The following is an 18,060-nucleotide window of genomic DNA, read 5'->3' on the forward strand; positions in this document are numbered from 1 at the left end:
GGCACTATTATCAAGTATTACAATAGCAACGCTATTTCCCTCTTTCACTTCCTCTCACTGTCTCTTTCCCTATCTCCCTCTCACTCGCTCTCTTTCATGACAGTATGTCACTAATTCATAGCGTACTTCGGGGCTTTGGTGACTGCCAAAAACAGACATGCATACATTAACATATTATTTATGTGTCGTTTATTTTGTGGTGTTTTTTTTTTTTTTTTTTCTCTCTTTTGGGCAAACACTTCAAACAAATATATATTGAAAAAATAGGAGAAACTTTTGTAATAGCATATTTTTAAGCCCACACGCACACTTGCTAAAAAAAAAAAGGAAAAAGTAGAAAAATATCAATTTATTATTGCATACTCCAAAATTAAAATATGGCCACGTTGCCAACGAGCTACACTTTTAATTTATGAAAAATTCTATTGTCAGGACTAGAATAACAATAACCCACAGACAATTGTGAACAACAAAAGCGCTACGCATAAAAACCATATGTGGCATGGCCAGAGTAGGCGAACCCCCTCAACCCACCCACCCCCTGCAGCCCCCAGGAGCCACTAGAGTTGGCCACATTTATGCATATATTTTCACACGTTTCACAAGCGAGGCGAATCTCGTGTACTTTATGCACACACACACACACACACACACACACACACAAACACATTTCTCTATTCACCCAATTTTTGCCGCATGTCGCTGAACTTTTTTAGCTTTTAGAGTTGTCACCCCCAAACACACAACGCCCCCTGCCTCCTGCCCCCGCACCCCGTCCCCTGCTCCAGCAGGTTGGAGTCGTGGACGATGCCGCTGACAGGCGGCTACTTTGGGGCCGCGCTGCTGTTGCTGATGCTTTTCACATGGTTTTGAATGAATGACACATAAAGTTGGTTGCTTTTTTTATGCCATTTTTTTTTCTTCTACTTCGCTTTTTTTTAAGGTTTTGTTTTCCTTTTTGCTGTGTTGCGTTTTGTTTTTGCGCTTTGCGTTTGCGACATTTTTATGAATGCTTCAAATTTTTGCTCGCATTCTTCTTTTCTCTTTTTCCCCATTTTGGCCTGGACCGGGTCGGGTTTATTCATGCGGAATGCGACGCATAGTTTTTTGCCAGCCCTTTCGGCTTTGTTTGTTATTGTTTCGCCCAGCAGCAGCAGCAGCAGCAGCATAACCAGTGCCTGGACCTGGACCAGACTCAGCACCAGACTCGAGCCCTTTTCAACGCAAATATGTTCCATTAGCTGTGGCATTTTAGCTCGACTTTTTCACTTTTTTTTCCCATCTGATATATATATGACTATATATAACTTATATATATATATATATATATATACTTGGACTGCGTTTGGTTTGGCATGTGTTCATGTTTAGCTCTCTGTTTGCTTTGTTGGCATACTTTTGCAAATGGAAATTATAGTCTAGTGCTCATGCATGTTGAAAACGGCAGCTAAAGCTGCCAAAGCAAGAGGCGCTGAGGTCTGAGCAGTGCGGCATGTTTTCCCTTTTAGCCATTAATTTATGTTGCATAGTTTTTGGGGACACATTTTTGCCAGCTGGCTGGCAGGGCGGGACGGGGCAGAGCGGGATAGGGCAGCCGCTTTATCACCAAACGTTAGCCAGTGATTGGGGGTCTCTGTTTTTGTTGGTTGATTGCCCTGAGCACTGCTTGGCTTTAAATTGATCCATGTATGAGCTCAAGTGACATTGATGTAGCTTCAAAACGTGTTGAAGTTGAATCGTAGGAAGTACGAAAGGGTTACCAATTATGATATAATAGTGGCAGGTATATGAAGTTTATATTGTTATAATAAAGCGCAAAAATATTTAAAATAAATATATAGCAGACTACTTTAAATAAACAACTATCATCACTCTATTGATTTTATAAATTATGGAATATTAGTTTCACAATAAATTTGATTTTTTTTTTTTTTTTTTTTGTAATAATTTTTTTAATTTTATTTATTAATTAATTTATTATTATTATTATTTTTTAACTATATTATTTATTTTATTTATTTAGTTTTAATTTTTATTTTTTATTTATTTATTTATTAATTTTTTTTTTATTTATTCATTTTTTTTTTTTGTGGAGAAATTTAATTGAAAGTGAAAGTTTTATTTCATTTTTTTTGTTTATTTCTTTATTTATTATTTTTTTTTTTTTAAGTGAAGAAATTTAAATGAAAATGAAAGTGTATTACCAAGTTTAAATACCAAAAAGGATTTATTCATACTAATCGATATACATGTAAAGCTCTAAAAACACATTTCACCAATAAAAGAAAAATAAACTTTACATAGAGAAGTAATTCATACAAAATATTATAATGGGAATAGACTTAAAGAGACATTTTATAAGTATACCAAAAATTTGTCTATGGAGCGCTTAATAAACCCATGCTAATCAATTTAGAATTGAGCCCATGTGTATCCAGTATTGGCATTTTCGTACGCCCAGTTGTCGGCTTTTGGTTGGCAAAATGCAATTTGCCAAACAAATGCCAAAGCAGGCAAAATAATCAACTCGTGTACGCAACTAATGACTAAAACAAGCATTGACCGGAGTGCTGCGCACGCACACACACACACACACACACACACAATGGACAGCAGGAAGCAAATAGCGGGCAGCGGCCAATGACTATCACCAGCTGAAACACAATCAAATGCGTAGCGCACATAGTTTTCGGCCGATGCAAATTGTATGCAGCGACTATTTGAGCCAACGCGACAAAAACGAGGCCAAAACAATCAAACAAAGGCAGCAGCTGCCACACGAATGAGACGCAGCGACACGCAATGCAATTGACTGCATTGCTAGGGCTGCATTTGCAGCTACCCCAGGCCACATGATAAATGCCACAGCCCGCAGTCCACAGTCCACACTCCATACCCCCTGCCAGCTGCTTGTGCTCTAGAGCATTCGTCAATGGAGCTTTATTTACTTTTTTGTGTTTAATTTTAATTGGTTTCCCATTTACATTGCATTCAGTTTGGCTTTTTTACGTTATTATTATTTCTTCCATTCAATTCTATTTGTTTGGCTCTGCCATGGCTTGGTGGGAGGTAAAAAAAAATATATATATATATTTATGTATTGATATACAGCCTCTACCTATATAGACGCATATAATTTGACTATGATTGCCATAGCTGCTGGGCTCAAGAGCCAACAATAAAATCGGAAAACGGCCAAAAATAAAATTGCCATAAATTGGCCACTAGCCGGGGGCCTTTGTTGTCGTGCGGCATACACAATTACAATTACAATTTGGTGCGGCATACTTTATGGCGCCTGGGCGCATTTATTTAGATAACAAATTGTAGTTTTTCCAATTAAAATTTGTGCGTATTTCAATATCAAATTGAATTGTTGCCATTGAAAACTGCATCTGCACCACAGATTTCAAATATATATACATATATATATATATATATATATATATATATATATATATATATATATATATATATATATATATATGTATATAGATCCCGTATGTCAATATTTAATAAATAACAATTTAAAATATTTTATTACAACACTTTTATGGCACGCTCGGGGCATCGACTGTGCTGCAGGCACTGTAAATTTACTTAAGCTATGCAAAATATTTGATTTGCTCTTAACTCTTGCCCGCAAAATGCAAAATTTATTGTATTATAATTTTTTAGCTATTGCTTTTCAATCAAAGAAGGTCAATTTGAAGTCTGAAATAAATTATCTTAAGTTTATTAAATTTTGCATTCAAAGAAAATAGCAAACATTGATTTTTTGTATTTAAAATTTTTAATAGTAACTATTTGTGAGTTGTATTTTATATTTGTATATAAATAATTTATATTATTTTTATATGCATTATATTTATATATATTATTTTTATATACATTATATTTATATATATAATTTTATATATATATTTTTTTTTATTATATTATTATTATATTTAATTTATTTGCATAATTTTACTTTTTTATCCATTTTTTTTTTTATGTATGTATATATAAATTATGAGTATACCATTTTATATATAAATGTGTAATTGTAAATAAATAATATTGAAAAAATTTTAGAGACAATTATTTCTGATTTTAATTTTGTATTTATTTCTATATAATTAAATAACATATATAATTAAATTTATATTTTAGTTAATACATGCAAAGCCTATAGATAGAACAAATTTCAATTTTAACACAAGTGTGCGAATTGATGTCTGTGGTGTGTGTGTGTGTGTGTGTGTGGCTAACCGGATAATGCACAGTCGAAAGCAATTGAAGCGCATGCACTGATTCCATAAGCGTTTGCTGCTCAACCCTTTCGAGGGGGAAAGAGGCACACATAAGCCCAACTAAGCGTTACGCTAAGTGTGTGGGAGCGAAAGGCGGTGGGTGGCTAAAGTCAACAACAACAGAGCAACCACTCACCCACCCACCCACACACACACACACACGCGCACAAATAGAAAACAACGCATAAAATATTAATAATAACTAGATTTGTGCTTTGCGCATTGACCAAACAGTTGGCTAAACTGATAGACCCCGGCCGTAATCCCATTACTGGGGTCAATGCGCCCGCTGAAAGACGAGAATCGAATCAACTCGACAACTGACTGCGGGCTCAGGTTCAACCGACTTTCGAGCTGAAGTTTGAGCCAAGGCTTGAGACCATAATACAAAAAAGGAATCATAAGCAACAAACAGAACGCTTTGCCAACAGCGCTTCAAGATTGGCGAAAAAAAATAAAATAAAAATGAAAATACGGAAAGCAGCAAAAAATTGGAAAAAGAAAAAGTTTTGCGCCCCGCAGTTGTACGTGTAATTGAATTCTGTGGTGCGTTCTACACGTCGCCGTCGTCGTCGTCGTCGTCGTCGCTGGCGTCAATTTATTTGACCACGTATTGTGTGTGTTTGGGTGGATTGTCGACTGTGGTCGCCAGCTGAAGCCGGAATGCAGCAGCAGCAGCAGCTGGTGGTTGGAGTTGGGGTTGGGGTTAGGGGCTCGACGTGTTGGTCAGCGACTACGTGCGTATTACACGCCAAAAGGGTTAGGGCGTCAACGTAATTGTATTGGCCCGGCTAAACATGGCGCTCACTTGTCCAGCTCGCTTGTCTGTCCAACTGTTTGTCTGTCTGTTTGCCTGGTTTTCAATGGACTGAGCCACGCACGTTTCTAATTTTGTGAGTGGCTTGTTCAAATTTTTTTTTTGTACTCTACTTTTTTTGTTGTTGTTGTTGCTGTTGCTGTTGTTGCTGTTCCATTGCCAACACAAGCGGGCTTCATTTGCCAACATTTTTTCCATTCATTTTGTTTGGCTAAAAGTTCATTTAGCTATGAGCTGTTTATTATCTGCTGCCAGCTTATAGGACTGCGGTTGGGGTACCCGTTCCAGTGCTGGGAGAGGGGGTGGGGGGATGGGAAACGAGGTGGTACTTAAATGCTTAGCGAGGGATGCAGAGTTTGTGTTTTGAATGAAAACAATTTGGCAGGGTAACGAACCACAAAATCGAATTTGCGAAAACCCCAATACCAATGCCAATATGCCATTAACTGAGAGAGAGCATTTTAAATGATTTTTAATGATGTCGGTTGGTCCGCATGAAATTGATGTATTAAAAAGTTGTTTAAAAAAAAATTAATTTGACTACTATTTTTATTTTACTTATTTATTAGACTCATTCACGAAAGTGAAATGAGTATATTGGTTTTGTGCAATGTCCGTCTTGCTGTCCGTCCGTCTGTCCGTCTGTCCGTCTGTCCGTATGAACGCAATCTATTTCGGCGCTATTGAAGCTAGAGACTTGAAATTTGGAACACATACTCGTGTATATATAAAAGTATAAAGTGTTAAAATTTTCCCGATCCGCCCACTAGGGGCGTGGCAAATCGGAAAATGCATTTTCCGATATACCAGAAATCATGTTTGTTGAAGAGCTAGAAAGCTGAAATTTGGTATGTAGGTCCGCGCCAACCACCCAAGATCACAAGCTATGGCGGATATATCTCCGCCCATTAGGGGCGTGGCAAATCGGACAAAACTGTATCTCCTAAAGTTATAAACCTAGAATGCACGTAAGCTAATGTTTTAATTCTATGAAGATGGGTGAAAAAATTATATATCTACGTCCCTTAGGGGCGTGGCAAATCGGACCTGAAGATATAGTGATTTTTCGAATTCTGCTATATTTTAGGCACTATTGATGCTAGAGATCTGAAATTTGGTATATATACGCGGCTTGATCACCCAAGTCCAACGAGCTATGGTAGATATATGTCCGCCCATAGGGGGCGTGGCAAACCGCAAAAGTTTATATCTCCTACAATTTAAGAGCTAGAAGCTTCAAATTTAGATAGTTAAGTTACTGGTAGCCTCCTCTATCGATGCCCCAAAAATAATTTTTAAGCCTCTTTAGGGGCGTGACATATCGAAAAATACCCTGTAATTTTCACATTTTTTGAGCGTAAGAATTCAAATTTTGCATTTAGGTAACCGGTTACTCGTTCTAAGAACTGGCTAAAATTGAGGAGTCGACGGCCACTAGGGGCGTGGCAATCGGCATTTACAGTGCCCGTATCGCGACATTTATATGCGTCAGCCATCTATTTATGCATTTGTACATATAAATAAGCTTAATAGATATTCATAATACAAAAGGAAACATTTTTATGAATTTAAAAAAAATTTAAAAGAAGCTAAAATAACAAAAATTTGCAATTTACAAAAAAGTGTTTTCCGCGGGATTTGAACTCGCACCCAACCCAAACAGCATGTTTGTCAAAATAGCTAAAATAATGGTCGTCGGCGCTTCAGCCTACAGCACCACCGCGTCGTTTCGATCAATAGAAGTTAAAACGAAATCACATTATTGTTATGACGCCACATAGCAAAGAAAAGCCAGAGTGGTGGCTGGAAATTCAAAAACAATGCAAAGACAAATCAATCGCAACGAGATTCTTAGAATATGCTAGAGTACGCATTTATGTGTGCATACATACACACATACAAATGAGCGCGTGTATAAGGCTGGAATGCTTGATGCTATGCGTGCAGACTTACATATATACATATGTATGTATTTGCATATATGTATTTGAGGGCTATTTAAGAAGAAACAAATTTAAACTTATAAAATTATTCGACTAAGAAAATGAAAAGTATTAAGTGCCATTCAGTCAAGCTCGCACCTTCCCAATAAAATATCTATTTTATAAAAAACGAAAAATGTATGAAAAAAAAAAAAAAAAAAAAATAGTAGAGGTTCGAACCTCCCTACTCTAACGTTACTTGCGTCGCCCTTAGCACCCGCGCCATTGCTTTGCTCGAGCACTCAGCTGCTAAAATAGAATAGCTTAATAAGAGAGCGTCATCAGACAAAACTACAGTAACGGCTAGAAAGTCCAGAAATCAATCGAAATTCTAAGAATGCGCGCTTCTGTCTGTACGCATAGAATAGACGATGAGTGTGTGCACATGTATAGTAAAATCGCGCTGATCTGCTGCTAGCTTGAAGCCGGTATCCAATATATGGATATAAATACATGTATATTATTAAAAGTCAAAATTGTATAAATTATATACATATGCATGTAATTTGAATGCAATTATGCAATGATCATAGCAATAGCTATCGATGATTTTCCCATTTTAAATGGGATCATGCCCTGTTTTTTGTTGCGCACTAGACTTGAAAATTGCACTATATACTCTGGTTGACAGCGTTTGGGCTGTGAATGAGTCTTCTGCAATCGGTATCGCCCGACTGCAACGTTCTTACTTGTTTTTTATTATTATTATTATTATTATTGCTTCTATTTATTTATTATTTATTATATTTTAATATTTTTTCTTATTTATTTTTTATTTTATTTATATTTTTTAATTATTTATATATTTAAAAAAAATTATTTCTACCTATTTATATCAAATTATTAAATATTTTTTACAACATCCGCCTAAGACCCATTTTTTTCTCTCAAAAACCAAAGCAATTTCGAGTCAGCCATTTAAGCAGTTAATCCTCAAGTCTTCCCATGTGGGATTTCCAGCAATAGATCAACATTATTTGAAGAAAAAAGGAAAAAGCCACTGGGAATAGGAAAATTCTTGCCCCAATGCATCACTGAGCTGCAGATTATACGTGGAATGTGGACTCTGGAGCGGAGGGATTCTGGTGGGGCACAAAGCCGCACAAAGCGTCGTCACCATTGCAACCGAGCTGAAATCAAATACATTTGCTCTTAAGCACAATTGACATTTTGCACATGACATGGCAAAGGAAAAGCAAAAGCAAAAACAACAGCAAAAGAAACAGCAAAGCAAAGCAAAACATTGAAAGGTGAAACGTTGCAACATTGGCGGCACTTGTATCCTTGACTGACCCCAGCATGAAGGCCGAGAGAGAGAGAGAGAGAGAGAGAGAGAAAGGGAGGCAGAGAATGCAAGCAACCGGCGGAAAGGAATAGGTGGGACATTATATGCTTGTTATAATCCCTGCCAACATTTTTATTGCAATTGTCAACTTGGGCCATAAAGCAGCAGAGAATCTGACACCTACAAGTTTCGGAAGCGAAGCGAAGCGACACAAATTGAAAATATGACAAGAAAATTCGTTTTTGCTCGACAGACCCCAACTAGGTCGGGGCCAGGCAGAGTCAGAGTCAGAGTCCTACGGATGCTGGGCGCCTAGATTGTTTGAGCTGGGCGCTCCCTCTGCCTCACTCTCTCTCTCTCTCTCTCTGATGCACAACTGTGGCAGTTTGCTAACTTGCAAAGAGTTGGCGTCGAAACCATATTGATTTCAGGGCCGCTGGGAGCTCAAGCGTGTTTTGCCAACGTTGCCAAAAAAACACACACACAGAAATGGAAAAAAATAAATATAAAAAAAAAGTAACTGAAGAAAATTGCAATGCTATATGCATGTGTGTGCGTGCGTGAGTGTATGTGTGTGGGAATCGCAATGAAAAGCGCAAGCATCAAGGTGAAGTCAGCAGTTTCCTTTGCTGCGCGATGCTGCAAATGTGCTCGCTCAAGCAAATAAAAATAATATTTTACCAGCTCGCTGCTGGGCCACCAAAACAATACGTTCCGAGCGTATCCAACGTAACCATAGTCTATAGACTGGCCCATTGATATGCGAACAATAAGCCAGGCTAACTGCTGGCGCCAACAGCAACTACAACTGACCTAATAACGCATTCACCCAGCCAGCCAGCTAGCCAGCCAACCAGCCAGATAGTCAGTCAGCCAGCGGCAAATAGTCCAGCTTCATTGCGAGCATCCATGCAACAATTCGCGGTGCAAGTTTACGATCCGATTTTTACTTCGTGAGCTATCCAATCACTGCCAAAAATTATGGCACTTTGGGGCTTTTTTAATAATGTGCTAGATATACAGAAAGCAATACCCCCATACACACACACACACATACGGATACTTCATGATTGCTGTTACAGCTGTTCCGATAAGAGTTTCCTCATCAGTTAAATCATATATTGTGTGAGTTGAATGGGACTTTGGAGCAGGAATTGTAGTTGCTGAACAAACTTGTTCTGCGCAGCAATGAGATCATCAAATAATATTTTACAACTTCTCTAGTGATGTCAGAAATGAGCGTGAATGGAGTTAAATTTTATAGAAAAAGTATTAAAAAATATCAATAAAGATTTAAGGATTTTATTAAACGAAAGTCGATAAAGTCTGAGCGAATGTCATATTAAATAAAAATAGATAAACACATTTTTAAAAGTTTACAAATTTCTATCTCATCAACGAATACTCCAGTGAGTAAACGTCATCTGAAATAAATCTATATAGAGACTGTTTTTTACAAATGTATGTGTCATCAACAAATACTCCCATTTAAATTAAATTAATTTAATTAAAAAAATAAATAAATAAAAATGTACATAAACAAATATTCCTATTCAAATGAAACAAATTTTATTTGATAAAAAAGAAAACGTTTCAAGTCTGTAAAGTTTCATTTACATTCATTCATTCAATGATATATCGAAAAAAAAAAAGGTGCCATATTTTTTGGGAGCGTTACATTTTATTTGTAATCAATAATCCATCCACTCTCTTGAATAGAGGGATTTAGTTTTTATTATGATGTGGAGAATTTGTATATATTTGATACTTTGGCCTTTAAATTAATTGAATTAAAATTGTTGTAAAAGTATGATAAATTGATAAACATCAATTCAATCTATACAGATGCTCCACTAAATAATTTAAAATAAAATAAATAATCTACTCTACTTCATAATTTAATTAGACTGTCTAATAATTTTGTTTTGAATATTTTATACTAACTATAATAATTTGTAATTAATATTTTAAGCAATCTAAACTTTAAAGTCAATTTCAAGTCGGTTCTAGATTTCGTTCCAAGCTCGCTTAGGATGTTCAGACTCAATTTTTAATCTGCTCGGCGAGGACACAGCATGAATTGGCGTTTCGCTGGGCTAAAGTGAATTGGACAACTGCAGCTACAGACCCGGAAATTGGATAACAATGAAAATTCATTACAGCACAGTGGAAACCAAAACACAAATCAAAAGCCATAAACATAACGAAGTACAACTTGAAGCGTGCTCCCAAGTGGACCTGTAATATTAGCGCACTTCAAAACTTTTATTGAGGCCAGGCTAAGGCTGGCTGGCTGGCTTTGCCTGGCTTTGGCTGCACACTTCTGCTCCAAGTTCTGCCCAGCGACTCCTGGTATCATAAAAATGCCATAAAATTGTTTAAAGCCATCAAAATAGGCGCTAAGCAGCAGCAAAGTGCACTTGTTAAACATACTTTCAGGCCTGCCAGACTCGACTCCTTCTCGCTTCCTCTCTCTCACTTTTTGTCTCTCTTTTGCACTCGCTTTCTCTTTTATTTCAGGCGAGTGTTTAATTTTAGTTTGTTTTAGAGCACAGCTCGGGGCTTAAAACAACTTTATTTTGTGGCGCAAAAAAAAAAAAATTATAATAATAATAATAAAATGAAAAACAAAAATAAATAAACACAGCAGGAAAGTATTTCGAAAAAAAAGAACATAAAGCATGTAGAAAATTTATTTTAAGGCCTACTTTATGCCAGCGCAAAGCGCAGCGATGGCAACAGCTTTGATGAATATAAATTTAGCTAATTTGGCTGCTGTTTAAGTGGTTCGAGATTCCAGTTAAAATAATATTTTTGCTCATTATCTTGTTAGCCCGAAGCTTTTCTGTTTAGGCTAATGTTAGCATTTGAATGTAGCTTGAAAATAAAATCCCTACAATCATTCAGAAAGCGTAATTTCTCTTCAGCTTCTGAGTAGATAGAATTTCAGTACAGTTAATACATAAAGTAAATGTATTTGACACCTCAATTGGTGGGATAAATAAAATTGGCAGATAAGAAACAGATACATTATCTTAAAAGCATTTATACATACATACATACAAATGCCATGTTGGCATTGGCAAATCTCCTGAACGGCATTCGAGCTAACTGCCCAACAGTTAACTGCCTTAAGCACTAACACGGGCCACGCCCACACGCATAGTGTTGAACATTATTCAAACACCTTTTTTTCTGGTGGTGTGGAAGGGGGGTTGGGGCTGTCGAGAGGCAGCTTTATAGCTTCTTGCCCCAATGCTGATGGCGTCACACTTAAGTAGGACGCAACGTGCACAGCTCCAACAATGCCTAAATGTGTGCTATAAAAACTAAACAAATCGCTGCGAATGGCACTTATTATCACCTGGCTAGATTTATTACCTGCTGACCGCACAGACCAAAAATTAATAAGACAAAAACAACAAGAAGAACAACGCAAAAAGCAATGAAGGTGAGCAACATTTATAAATGGCAACTAAAATGCTACATGAGCGAATATATCTGAGTGTCTGTGTGTGTGGGCGTGGCACACACACATACACTGCTATACAAAGCCGAGCAGCTCACTGGCAGCCTTTTGATAAATTTACTACACAAATTGAGTCGCTAAATTAGAACATTTATTTTTGTTGCCCAGCTTCCATTGTTGTTGTCTTTTCCTGTTTTTCCTTTTTGCTTTTTCTCTCTCTCTCTCTCCCTCTCTCGAAAAAAAAGCACAGAAAATAAATAAAAAGGAGCGAAAAGAATAGAAGAAAAAAAACCCCAAGTGCGTTTGCCACTTGATGTGGCGTCCGAACCGCGTCCTCGTTTCCGTGAACCCGCTGAACCCCGCCGCCTCTCCCACTCCCACGCCCCACGCTCACCCACACAGCTCTGCCTTCATTATTTTGGCAGGGCGCATCGACATCGACTGGCTGCACTTCATACTTAAGCTCGTCCAAATCTCGAGAGTGTAATTTATTGTTATCATTTGTTTGGCTAAAAGCAAAAAGACGAGCTCCAAAAGGGATGCGCAGCAATGAGCGCCGAGCAAAGAGGGTCAACATATTACGGCCAAATTTTCTGAACGAACACAATATACGCTCGAGAAGCTATTTTGGAATATGAAAATTGTTTATATTTTTATTATTGTTGATAATTCTCCACTTCAAAATATTACTTTAAAAAAAATAAATAAATAAATAAAATAAATAATAATCAGATATATAACATATCAGAATCAATTTTGTTTCTATGTTATTCTCGACTTAAAAATAATACTTAAATAAAAATAAATTAAATAAATTAAGTGATAATCAGATATACAAAAATTCAGAATCTATTTTTTTTTTTTCTATTATATTCTCCACTTCTAAATAATAGAAAAAAATAATAATAATAATATAAATAATATTCAGATATATAAAAGTTCAGAATCAATCAGTTTTCATTCTATTTTATATTCTAGAATTTCTTGCAAACTATTTAAGAGGTTAATAAATATTGTGATGATTATAAAATAAATGAATAAAATTTTTAATAGAACAATTGATATAATAAATAAATTAAAATTAATTAATACAACTGTTAAAAATATCAAAATTAAAAAAAAAGACAACAATCAAGAAACAAATTAAAAATATTTAGAGCCAAATTTGAAATGAACATTCAATATCTTAGCTAAACTACCCCATTTCAAATATGTATTTCAAAACCATTGTGTCTAGTAAAAAAAAAAAAAAAATAAATAATAATAAAAAAAAAAAAGAAGCTCGAAGACAACGCAGCGAAAAGACAAGAGAAAGAGAGTAAGTGAAAGAGAGAAGAAGAAAGCGGGCATAACGTATATATGTATGTGTGTGTGAGTGTGTCTTATGTCCTCTCTGTGCTTGTGTGTGTATGCTTGTAGGTAAGGCATTTAGATAACTAAAGTAATTTATTTTATATGGAGGTCATGCGCTCATGGACATGCGAACATAAATAGCAAAAGGCACACAGAGTGGACAACACACACGCACAGAGGACAGACAGTGCTTGCTGGAAAATTACGCACCGAAACTGAGACATTTCCTGGCAGTGCACTATGGGTCAAAAGCCCGATTTTTTGGAAAAAAGTCTTATTTTCAAGTTGAAAAAATTTACAAAATTTTAATGCCAATCTATTAGAAATACTCTATATATAAATGTTACATACTCAGAATCTTAACAGAGGCGCGATCTGCTAACAAAACTGCTGTTAAACAGAGCTGTTATGCATGACACGCACATCATCAGTTTTGTAAAAACTTTATATGAATTTCAATCGCCAATTGAAATAAAAATAATGACAATTAGATCAAAATTTGTGGTGGAAAATATAGAATCGGGCTTGTTCTTTGTTTTTACGTGTTTGTATTGTCCAAAATCGTTATGTGATGTGAAGTTTTGAGTAAGTCAAAAAGCTGCTTTTGACATCAGTAAAAAAAAAAATTTTGTCTTTGATAAGAGAAAACTTGTGCTTGTAGCATTTTGTAGCGATGAATTTACGGCCATCTTATAAAGTATTCAATTCCGAGCTAAGATCTATAAGTTCAACGTGCACTTTTGCGCACTTTTTGCGCAATTTCATTTTTCAGCAACTAACCTCGTCGCAGGTGAGGAAGAGGAAATAAGCCTGTTCGAAAGGCAGGACACTTCAAATTTTGAGGTTTATGGCATGCTAGCTTCATATAATGAAGAATACGATGATTAGCAATAAAAGAGATATATTTTAATGTTATTTGTTCTTAAGATCATAAAATATAACCTTTTACTCCTTGAAAAAATTTTTTCTCAACTTCTACATATAAAAACTATATGATGTAGTTAACCGATTTTGATAATTTTTTTACAGATTCTTTAAAACATGAAAACACATCTAATATGTAAATTTGGTGTAAATAACTTAAAAAGCACAAAAGTTATGACAGCTAATAATATGAAAGAGGGGCGATACCACGCCCATTTTTTCATCACAAATGCGTGTTGCAAACAAAAGTCAAATGCAAAAAAACAAATTGAATTATCTTTACTGATTTAAAAGTTATTAATTAATTCCAAAAAATCGGGCGTTTGACCCATAGTGCAGTGGCACAGATACCGAGTTACAGCAACAGCAACAGCTATAACTATAGCTGAAAGCGTAGCCTCAGCCGGAACGGTGCTCTAAACTAGTTTTGGGCAATTTTATTGCCTACTTTGCGGCATTAGCATGCGAATTAACAACAACAACAAAATACAAAAAAAAAATACTATCAGCGGACTTTTAGGAGAGAATTTTGGGCTATTTGTGGGCCGACATTCAATTTCCGAAATCATGGCGCAAAAACTTAATTAAGTGTAGTTTCGGCCTCTGCCAAATCGAAATGCGAATGCGAATGCGAATGTGAATGGCGCCGAAATAGTTTTTGTGCATAGTTTTGTCGGCCTGCAGGCGAAAATCATTTAATTAGAAAATTGTTTAGCAACTAGAACGACAACTACTCAAAAATGCAGCAACTTATCGCATAGTTGTAGGCGCTGCATAGTCAAAGGGCCATTAAAGCTGCATAACCTAGTTTTTGGCCAGCTGCAGCTTGGGCTTAATTAAAACACAATGTTGCCTAATAGGCCACATGGGCAGTCCAGCACACGTATGAGCCTGCAGAGAGAGAGAGAGAGAGATAGAGAGAAAGTGGGGCCATTTAATGGCCCCAAGCGCTGACATTAACAATGATGCCAATAACAAGAACTACGACAAACATTTACATGTGCCCCAAAACAAATTATTACAAACCTAATGACCTAATATATAAATTTGCTGGCCAAACAATGGCCAACGCGGGCCCAACAGCCCGAGCATCCCCTGCTGATAAGATTCGACGGGGTGGCTGCACGAAAACGACGAAAAATTTGTGTAAGCATGCAAAATATACTGCTGCCCATTGGACTTGGGGTTGGCTCCGTCTCTGCGAATGTGTCTCTGTGTCTGTGTATGAAACCTTAATCTGGGCTCGTGTAATGTGAGCAGCAGCGAAAAAAATTGCTCCAAAATTTATGACCAGCAACTGGACCAACTAGAGAGAGAGAGAGCAAACAAGCAAACACACACACACACACACACACATACACACACACACATACGCTCGCTGTTGGCTGGGAAACTACTAATATTTTAGAACAGTTATTTTGCATTTGCTCTTTAAATAAATGGCAATCCCCAACAATTTTATGGCTTAGCAGTGATAAAAACCCCTGAAGAGCACAAAAGCTACGCATACTTTAGGGCAGCAAGAACTAGAAATAGAGGTGGAAGTGGTAGTGGAAGAAATAAAAATATATTTTCCAGCACTGCATAATGCATGCGAAACGCTCAACACATATGCATACACTCACACACAGGCTCAAGTGCTTGCATTCTTAAATTGGATTAAGTGGTTTTTACCAGCTTACTTATACAGATGGCTGTCCTACTCTAGCACTCACTCACTCTCTCTCCCTCTCCCTCTCCCTCTCGGAAAAGTTTCCAATTCAGCTTCTGCACCTCTTTTTCTTCTTCTTATTTTTCCGGTTTTGGCTTTACGCTCGAGAGAACTCGAATTTAATTAAGAGCAAATATTAAAGCAATGTTTTTATTTAGCTACGAAACCAAAGCTAGACAACGATGGCCAGCTGGCAAGTGTTGCCACCCTACCACAAAAAAAAAAAAAGAAAGAAGCAGAAGAGAAGATGAAAAAAACATCAAATATTAGATGTTGTCAGTTTCTATTTAGATAAAAGTGCGTTGCCAATGTGGCAGCCCAGCAAAAATGATGGCAAGATAATAACAATTGCAATTCCTCGACCATGTGGCAGCACTTTTCAAACATTTTATATTTGTTAATTTTCAAAAAATGAAAACACTTTTCTCAATGCCAATTTGAAGCACAAAATAAACAAAGTATTGCAAAAGTAAATGCAAAATAAATTCTTCTTTGCAAACACAAGAAATATTTCATAGGATCGAATTGCACTAAATGTAAGTAAGCTTGGAAATGTGAAGAGAAAAACTCGATGAAAGATTTGCGAAAATAGGAAAATTCAATGGGAGTGGGCCAACTATTATTTTGGTTACAATGATAAGGAATTTCATATTGTATTATATTTATAAAACTATATAGGAATGCAAAGAATCAAAATCTGATTTGTTTACTAAAACTACAAATAAATATTTTAGCACAAATCTTCCATTTGAAAACAATTTCTTAGCAATCGCAAGGCTTGGCCAACTACTTTCACTTAAGCAAAAGAAAACTAACATTTAACTAAATAGCATAAAACTGTGCTTGAGCAATTTCATTGCAACACTTTGTGCTCGAGTCTTTGACAAGCAAAACTGGCCAAAAACCAATATAGAAATGGCATGCTTATCAATCGAATGGAGTGCACACACGCACGGACACACACACGCAGACACTCACCCAACCCCTCACACACACACACACACACACACACACACTAAGTCAATTTTGTTCGGTTTTAGTTTAGTTTTGCTCAACGATTCGCCATAAAAAAAGAAAAGAAAGAGCAAAGCCAATAGCAAAAGCATTTTCCACAGATTTTCTGTCACATAAAAATCGCATTGGCTCGAGCTGAAGTTGAAGCTATAGCTGTATCTATAGCTAAATCTATAGCTGTATCTGTTTCTATAGCCATTTAACGTGCAGATAAAATTTACATTTTAACCAATGCCAAAATAACAACAAGCCAAACGTTAGAGCAGGAGGCAGCTGCTGATGGCAGTCCTCCTCCTGCTGCTGCTCCTGCTGCTGCTCCTGCTGCTCCTGCTGCTGTCACTTTTTGTTTCGCCATTTAAAGACCAACACGAAATTGGTTTTCGCTTGTGCCGCGACTTTGTGCACTCAGACTCCAGCAATTCCGTGTGTAAATGTCGAACATCTTTTGGTTTTGTCACTGTATCATTGTCTAGTCTCTCGGTGTTTAACAATTGGCCAAGGGAGCGAGCGTCAGTGTTGGATAACCCAGGGCAGCTGGCGTTGCGGCGTTGCCACATGTTGTTCGCCTCCTTCGAAACGTTGGCCGAGCTGAGCCGCGCTGAGCCGCGTTGAGCTGAGCTCTATCCTCTGTGCTCTCTGTGACCGGCGGGCATATTACATTTTTGTTTATTCTACATCATTTCAGTAGACTTCGTCCACATCCTGTTTTGCTGCTGACTCTCTCCTGCCTTGGCTGCTTTTATTACCTAGCCCCATTTTTACTGCAGTTCATCCTTGATAAACGCGGCAACTTTCTGCTTACCTCAGTTATTTTTACGTATTTTTGCGCTGTTGCTGTTGTTGTTGTTGTTGTTTTTGTGTCTTCATGAAATGTTTATGACTGACTATATTTGCTTTTTATCGCCATGCCACGCCCCCAGCTAAAATGAGAGACAAATGCGGGCAGACGAAGCGGAACGCGGGACGCGGCATCATCATTGATTGAGTGAGCTGCCATCAGTCGGCTCCCTTTGGTAAAGGTTTCCGCTGTTCTGACGTGTTTTACATAAGTTCAGCGGCAAAAAGTGTCACGTGCAGAGAGAGGGAGAGAATGAGAGAGTGAGAGAGAGAGAGAGAGAGAGAGAGAGAGGGAGTATTGGGCTGCTTATTAATGTTTGATGTTATTCCTTTGACGTGCCATCACAGCCCAAGCATTTTGATTGACTGCTTA

At 37.0% G+C, this 18,060-nt stretch overlaps 1 protein-coding gene and 1 long non-coding RNA gene across 3 annotated transcripts in view; both read right to left on the reverse strand.

Annotated features, from left to right (window-relative positions):
- Positions 1 to 18,060, reverse strand: part of tei (irregular chiasm C-roughest protein teiresias) — a 217,414-nt gene that overhangs the window by 179,588 nt on the left and 19,766 nt on the right. The window lies entirely within an intron of this gene.
- LOC149268665 (uncharacterized) lies at positions 7,571 to 12,237 on the reverse strand. Its single transcript, XR_016270370.1, has 2 exons — positions 10,813 to 12,237; positions 7,571 to 10,728 (listed from the first exon to the last, which is right to left on the reverse strand). It is a non-coding gene; the product is annotated as an uncharacterized LOC149268665 (long non-coding RNA).

The sequence above is a fragment of the Drosophila arizonae genome, chromosome 5 (genome assembly GCF_054131065.1).
Source record: "Drosophila arizonae isolate 15081-1271.41 chromosome 5, UAZ_ARI_1.0, whole genome shotgun sequence".
Taxonomy (NCBI): Eukaryota; Metazoa; Arthropoda; class Insecta; order Diptera; family Drosophilidae; genus Drosophila; species Drosophila arizonae.